A 7911-nucleotide genomic window follows, 5' to 3' on the forward strand; every position below is an offset into this window, starting at 1 on the left:
GGACACCCGGTGCAGAAGGGGGTCGGGAAGGAGGAGGACCTCCTCGTGAACCTGCTCCTGGGCCTGGCCAAGTTGGCCATCAACAGGTCCAGGCAGCGGGCGATCGACGGGGGAGTCCCGCCCGATTGTTTGTCCCTCTTCCGGGGCTACGTTCGTGGCCGGATGTCCCTGGAAAGGGAGCACGCAGTGTCTGCCGGCACCATCGAGGCCTTCCGTGCCCGGTGGGCACCACGGGGACTGGGGTGTTTTGTTGACCCCTTTAATCACATCTTAGTTTGATGTTTGTAAGGTTCCTTTAAAGTTTTTCCTTGAGTTTACAGCTGACCTGACTTAGGGGCTGTGCTTGATTTCTCCCTTGTTTTTGTTAATTTAGTTTATTGTTTTGACTCAAAAGAGTTACATCATTCTTAACGCGATGGTGGTGTAGTGGTGAGCATGGCTGCTTCCCAAGCAGTTGACCCGGGTTCGATTCCCGGACATCGCAATATTTCACTTTCAAACCAGTCAATCGGAAGCTGCAGTTGCTGGGTGTTTTGGAGGTGTCAGCTGCGGCTCAGTTCATAGCACCCTCGCCTTTGAATCAGAGGGTTGTGGGTTCGTGTCCCACTCCCGGAAACCAAGAGCTGTGATTGTACTCAAAAGAGTTGCAATCTGTGACTGTTGATAACTCGAAAGAGTTTCACCCAACGGACTGACTCCAAACAGTTTACATGTCCATTTTTAAAAACTGGCGCCCGGTCTCCCTCCTCAGCACGGACTACAAAATTTTTGCGAGAGCCATGTCTTCTCGGCTCGGCGCAGTGCTGGACCACATGATCCACCCTGACCAGTCCTACACCGTCCCGGACCGCACAATTTATGATAACATCCATCTGGTCCAGGACATAATCCACCATTCCCAGAGAGCTGGTCTGTCGAGCGCCTTCCTGTCCCTTGATCAGGAGAAGGCGTTCGACAGGGTGGATCACGAATATTTACTCGGGACTCTGCGAGCATTTGGTTTCGGGACGCATTTTGTCGCCCGGATCCGACTTCTGTACGCCGCCGCGGAGTGTCTAGTGAAGGTTAACGGGTCCCTGACGGCGCCCCTTCGCTTTGGGAGAGGGGTACGTCAGGGCTGCCCCCTGTCTGGCCAGTTGTATTCTATTTGCGTGGAGCCCTTCCTGTGCCTCTTGCGGAGGAGGTTGTCGGGATTGGTTCTGCGCGGGCCGGGCATCGGGGTGGTCCTCTCGGCATACGCCGATGACGTGCTCCTAATGTTTAGTGACCCGGCTGACCTGCGGAGGATGCGCGAGTGCCAGGAGGTCTACTCTGCGGCTTCTTCTGCCAGGATCAACTGGGAGAAATGTTCTGGACTCCTGGTCGGCCCGTGGCAGATGGATCCCCTACCCGAGGAGCTCAGGCCTTTCACCTGGAGCAGGACCAGCATCCTCTACCTGGGGGTCCATCTCTGCCCTGCCGAGGAATCCTGGCCGGCCAACTGGCAGGAACTGGAGACAAAAGTCACCGCTCGCCTGCGGCGCTGGACAGGACTGCTCCGAGTGCTGTCTTACCGGGGTCGAGTTCTGGTCATAAACCAGCTGATCGCCGCCATGTTGTGGTATCGGCTGGTCACTTTGACCCCTCCCCCGGACTTTGTCGTAAAAATCCAGAGAATGCTAGTCGACTTCTTCTGGGACAAAAGATTGCACTGGGTCGCTGCTGAGGTTCTGAGTCTCCTGCTTAGGGAGGGCGGTCAGGCGCTAGTGTGCCTACGCACACAGGTGGCGACTTTCTGTTTTCAGACCCTGCAGTGATACCTTTACGTCGAGCCTCCTCCGAGATGGCGTGCCCTGGCGACGTATTTCTTCCGCCAGGTGCACGGCCTGAATTATGACGTGCAGCTCCTGTGTATAGAGCAGAGGGGCCTCGGTGGCTCCTTCCAGGCGTTGCCCGTCTTTTACCAGGACCTGATCAAAATCTGGAACGTGGTTGCCTCGCGACGCAGCTCTCCCCCGTCAGGGGTAGCGGCTATCGTCAGAGAGCCGCTGCTCAGGAATCCGCCCCTCCGTCCCTTTCAGTGGCTGGCGGAGAGGAGGGCTGTGGCTGCCGGGGTGACCAGGATCGGGGAAGTGCTGGGTGGCGGAGGACTGGGCTGGATGCTCCCACAGGAGTTGGCGCACCGCGCGTCAGTGAGTGTCCAGGTCGCAGCCGATGCCATCCAAGACCTAAGGACGGTCGTGCTCGGACCCGATGTCATTTTAGGTCTCGAGGTGGCCCAGGTGCGCGGTGATCTTCCGGCTGAACGTTCCCCTGTTCGGACGGAATTCCACATTGGCCCCAAGCCCCGAACCCTCCCTCGGGTGCCGGTGCCCCGCAATAATATGAGCCGCCTCGGGGACATGCCCTCCATGCCATTTGGCATGGTGCGGAGGTGTTTTCTGTACGGACTGCTGCTGCACACCTTCCATTTTCTCGCCCTGGTCCGCCGCCCGGACACGCCCTGGCGTGCCTTGTTGCCGTCCGGCGGCGTAGGCCCCCGATGGGAGGCCCTCTACGGAGGTGTTCTCCCTCTTTCTATCGGGGACCTGGGTTGGAGGGTGTTGCATGCAGCAGTCCCCTACAATAGGAGAATGTTTAGGTTCACGGACTCCCAAGACACCTGCCCTTTTTGCGGTCTTGTGGAGTCCGTGGACCATGCGTATATAGGATGTCTTAGGCTGCACTCCCTTTTTAGTTATTTAAAAAATCTTTTGCTACTATTTTGTTTGCACATCAGTCCCACGCTCCTGATCTACGGACACCCGGTGCAGAAGGGGGTCGGGAAGGAGGAGGACCTCCTCGTGAACCTGCTCCTGGGCCTGGCCAAGTTGGCCATCAACAGGTCCAGGCAGCGGGCGATCGACGGGGGAGTCCCGCCCGATTGTTTGTCCCTCTTCCGGGGCTACGTTCGTGGCCGGATGTCCCTGGAAAGGGAGCACGCAGTGTCTGCCGGCACCATCGAGGCCTTCCGTGCCCGGTGGGCACCACGGGGACTGGGGTGTTTTGTTGACCCCTTTAATCACATCTTAGTTTGATGTTTGTAAGGTTCCTTTAAAGTTTTTCCTTGAGTTTACAGCTGACCTGACTTAGGGGCTGTGCTTGATTTCTCCCTTGTTTTTGTTAATTTAGTTTATTGTTTTGACTCAAAAGAGTTACATCATTCTTAACGCGATGGTGGTGTAGTGGTGAGCATGGCTGCTTCCCAAGCAGTTGACCCGGGTTCGATTCCCGGACATCGCAATATTTCACTTTCAAACCAGTCAATCGGAAGCTGCAGTTGCTGGGTGTTTTGGAGGTGTCAGCTGCGGCTCAGTTCATAGCACCCTCGCCTTTGAATCAGAGGGTTGTGGGTTCGTGTCCCACTCCCGGAAACCAAGAGCTGTGATTGTACTCAAAAGAGTTGCAATCTGTGACTGTTGATAACTCGAAAGAGTTTCACCCAACGGACTGACTCCAAACAGTTTACATGTCCATTTTTAAAAACTGGCGCCCGGTCTCCCTCCTCAGCACGGACTACAAAATTTTTGCGAGAGCCATGTCTTCTCGGCTCGGCGCAGTGCTGGACCACATGATCCACCCTGACCAGTCCTACACCGTCCCGGACCGCACAATTTATGATAACATCCATCTGGTCCAGGACATAATCCACCATTCCCAGAGAGCTGGTCTGTCGAGCGCCTTCCTGTCCCTTGATCAGGAGAAGGCGTTCGACAGGGTGGATCACGAATATTTACTCGGGACTCTGCGAGCATTTGGTTTCGGGACGCATTTTGTCGCCCGGATCCGACTTCTGTACGCCGCCGCGGAGTGTCTAGTGAAGGTTAACGGGTCCCTGACGGCGCCCCTTCGCTTTGGGAGAGGGGTACGTCAGGGCTGCCCCCTGTCTGGCCAGTTGTATTCTATTTGCGTGGAGCCCTTCCTGTGCCTCTTGCGGAGGAGGTTGTCGGGACTGGTACTGCGCGGGCCGGGCATCGGGGTGGTCCTCTCGGCATACGCCGATGACGTGCTCCTAATGTTTAGTGACCCGGCTGACCTGCGGAGGATGCGCGAGTGCCAGGAGGTCTACTCTGCGGCTTCTTCTGCCAGGATCAACTGGGAGAAATGTTCTGGACTCCTGGTCGGCCCGTGGCAGATGGATCCCCTACCCGAGGAGCTCAGGCCTTTCACCTGGAGCAGGACCAGCATCCTCTACCTGGGGGTCCATCTCTGCCCTGCCGAGGAATCCTGGCCGGCCAACTGGCAGGAACTGGAGACAAAAGTCACCGCTCGCCTGCGGCGCTGGACAGGACTGCTCCGAGTGCTGTCTTACCGGGGTCGAGTTCTGGTCATAAACCAGCTGATCGCCGCCATGTTGTGGTATCGGCTGGTCACTTTGACCCCTCCCCCGGACTTTGTCGTAAAAATCCAGAGAATGCTAGTCGACTTCTTCTGGGACAAAAGATTGCACTGGGTCGCTGCTGAGGTTCTGAGTCTCCCGCTTAGGGAGGGCGGTCAGGCGCTAGTGTGCCTACGCACGCAGGTGGCGACTTTCTGTTTTCAGACCCTGCAGCGATACCTTTACGTCGAGCCTCCTCCGAGATGGCGTGCCCTGGCGACGTATTTCTTCCGCCAGGTGCACGGCCTGAATTATGACGTGCAGCTCCTGTGTATAGAGCAGAGGGGCCTCGGTGGCTCCTTCCAGGCGTTGCCCGTCTTTTACCAGGACCTGATCAAAATCTGGAACGTGGTTGCCTCGTGACGCAGCTCTCCCCCGTCAGGGGTAGCGGCTATCGTCAGAGAGCCGCTGCTCAGGAATCCGCCCCTCCGTCTCTTTCAGTGGCTGGCGGAGAGGAAGGCTGTGGCTGCCGGGGTGACCAGGATCGGGGACGTGCTGGGTGGCGGAGGACTGGGCTGGATGCTCCCACAGGAGTTGGCGCACCGCGCGTCAGTGAATGTCCAGGTCACAGCCGATGCCATCCAAGACCTAAGGACGGACGTGCTCGGACCCGATGTCATTTTAGGTCTCGAGGTGGCCCAGGTGCGCGGTGATCTTCCGGCTGAACGTTCCCCTGTTCGGACGGAATTCCACATTGGCCCCAAGCCCCGAACCCTCCCTCGGGTGCCGGTGCCCCGCAATAATATGAGCCGCCTCGTGGACATGCCCTCCGTGCCATTTGGCACGGTGCAGAGGGGTTTTCTGTACGGACTGCTGCTGCACACCTTCCATTTTCTCGCCCTGGTCCGCCGCATGGACACGCCCTGGCGTGCCTTGTTGCCATCCGGCGGCGGAGGCCCCCGATGGGAGGCCCTCTACGGAGGTGTTCTCCCTCTTTCTATCGGGGACCTGGGTTGGAGGGTATTGCATGCAGCAGTCCCCTATAACCGTAAAATGTGTAGGTTCACGGACTCCCAAGACACCTGCTCTTTTTGCGGTCTTGTGGAGTCCGTGGACCACGTGTATATAGGGTGTTGTAGGTTGCACTCCCTTTTTAGTTATTTAACAAACCTTTTGTTACTATTTTGGTTGCACTTCAGTCCCACGCTCCTGATCTACGGACACCCGGTGCGGAAGGGGGTCGGGAAGGAGGAGGACCTTCTCGTGAACCTGCTCCTGGGCTTGGCCAGGTTGGCCATTAACAAGTCCAGGCAGTGGGCGATCGAGGGGGGAGTCCCGCCCGATTGTTTGTCCCTCTTCCACGGCTACGTTCGCGGCCGGGTGTCCCTGGAGAGGGAGCACGCGGTGTCTGCTGGCACCATCGAGGCCTTCCGTGCCCAGTGGGCACCGCGAGGACTGGGGTGTTTTGTTGACCCCTTTAATCACATTTTGGTTTAATGTTTGCAAGGTTCCTTTAAACTTTGTCCTTGGTTTTACAGCTGACCTGACTTAGGGGCTGTGCCTGATTTATCCCTTGTCATTGTTAATTTAGTTAATTGTTTTGACTCTACCAGAGTTACATCCTTCTTAACGCGATGGTGGTGTAGTGGTGAGCATGGCTGCTTCCCAAGCAGTTGACCCGGGTTCGATTCCCGGACATCGCAATATTTCACTTTCAAACCAGTCAATCGGAAGCTGCAGTTGCTGGGTGTTTTGGAGGTGTCAGCTGTGGCTCAGTTCATAGCACCCTCGCCTTTGAATCAGAAGGTTGTGGGTTCATGTTCCACTCCCGGAAACCAAGAACTGTGAATGTACTCGAAAGAGTTACAATCTGTGACTGTTGATAACTCAAAAGAGTTTCACCCAACGGACTGACTCCAAACAGTTTACAGTAGGAGCTGGAGCTGCTGGGATCACAGGAAGAGGGTATTCGGATGGGCCAGACACTCCCAGAATCACCTTGGTGGATGGTCTCGGGGTGTGCACCTACTGGTCCTCCTCCCTATGGGTGCCCAAAGGCCCCTGGCTGGCTTCTTGAGGAGAAGGGGAAGCTGAAGGGAGATCGAGCTGCCCCACACCCCTCTCGCGTTAACACTGTTGGAAGTCAACTATGGCGTCAGTGATGGAGGTAAGCCTGCGCTGCAGTGCAGGACCGATATCTTAGACCAAGGTCTCCATGGCGTCTGCCATCCTACCAGTGTTAACCTCAGTGTGTTGGCATGCTGGCACTATCACCTCAGGTTGAATGCGGACAGACTGCTCCATCATGCCTCGCAATCTGAGAAGTGCCGTGGACATCCTTTCCTGATGTTCCCGAGCTTGCCTTTGTGCGTTGTGACGGGTCTTCAATAAGGGTTTCATCAGATTCCCGTTCTGAGGTGCCTCCGGGGCTTGAGGATCTGGGTCGTGGACCCCTTCGGCTGTTTCCCAGATGTACCTGTGAAAACAAGGAGAGATAAGTAGTGCATTGCAGTGGCCTGTGAAACATCAGACACAGCATGGATGTCTGATGGATGTTGCACTGCTGGATCCTCTCTTGGTTGAGTGCAGCTGACCTCACCGTCAGCACAGGAATGGTCCAGCTCCTGGCCAGCCAGCTGGATGACTCTATTTTCAAAGTCCATGAGGACCTTGATTTCAGGCATTCCTCCACCGGTCTGTGACATCTCTCTCTCTTGTTATGTGCCAGCTTGTCCTGCATACATGCAGGTGGAGACAGTGTAAGCAGGGCACTTGCCAGGCCAGATGATAAGTATAAAAGCAAAGTACTGCGGATGCTGGAAATCTGAAATGCCTGGCATGTGTGGGTGGTGAGTGGTGCCATGGTGAGGACATTATCCGCAGGGCAGAGGAAGGTGTGTATGACAGAGTGAATGGTGATGTCCCGTGAACTGGAGTGATATCCCTGTGGATGTGTGATGGGTTTGTGAGTGTGTGAGTTGAGAGTGATGGGAAGAGTGACTTACCCTGGCATAACAGAAGAGACCATTCATCCTCTTTCTGCACTATGTGGCCGTCCTCTTTTGCAGGGCGTTGGTGCTGACCACCACTGCCACCGCCTCCCATGCAGGATTAGTGACCTTACTTGCTGGCCATCGCCCAGAGCTGGGGTAGAGGGCATCACAGCTCAGCTCCACAGCATCCAGTAGGCGCTCGAGAGAGGCCTCCTTAAATCTGGGAGCAGCATGTTTCCTCCCTTTGCAGTTGTTAGATTGTAGCAGCTTGCTATCCCTTGAAGAGTCTCTTTACAGGGGCCGCCTTTAAATATAGCTTTACTGAAGGCCAAAGGTAGCGGCGGGGCGGGGGAATGAGAGGATGCCCCACCAGCAACCTGGTCTGTTTCCCGTGAATGCATGATTCTTGAGGCAGGATTGGAACAATATGGTGCGAAAAGCCGCCATTGCGGCCAACAGGTAAAATGTCCTTCTTCCTGCCCGATACTGTACTTAGTGCAAATCTGGGATGATCCGGCCCTTGGAATTACCACCTTCTAAAACAGGAACAAGTATTGTACCAGAGTGACAACTGGCACTCAA

At 55.9% G+C, this 7911-nt stretch overlaps 3 non-coding genes across 3 annotated transcripts; all 3 read left to right on the forward strand.

Moving 5' to 3' along the window:
- The first annotated feature begins 412 nt into the window (after positions 1-412).
- Positions 413-484, forward strand: trnag-ccc (transfer RNA glycine (anticodon CCC)). The gene has a single exon. It is a non-coding gene; the product is annotated as a tRNA-Gly (tRNA).
- A 2705-nt stretch (positions 485-3189) lies between these two features.
- Positions 3190-3261, forward strand: trnag-ccc (transfer RNA glycine (anticodon CCC)). The gene has a single exon. It is a non-coding gene; the product is annotated as a tRNA-Gly (tRNA).
- A 2706-nt stretch (positions 3262-5967) lies between these two features.
- On the forward strand, positions 5968-6039 carry trnag-ccc (transfer RNA glycine (anticodon CCC)). Its single transcript has one exon. It is a non-coding gene; the product is annotated as a tRNA-Gly (tRNA).
- The last annotated feature ends 1872 nt before the right edge of the window (positions 6040-7911 follow it).

Source organism: Cetorhinus maximus, chromosome 9, assembly GCF_964194155.1.
Source record: "Cetorhinus maximus chromosome 9, sCetMax3.hap1.1, whole genome shotgun sequence".
Classification (NCBI taxonomy): domain Eukaryota; kingdom Metazoa; phylum Chordata; class Chondrichthyes; order Lamniformes; family Cetorhinidae; genus Cetorhinus; species Cetorhinus maximus.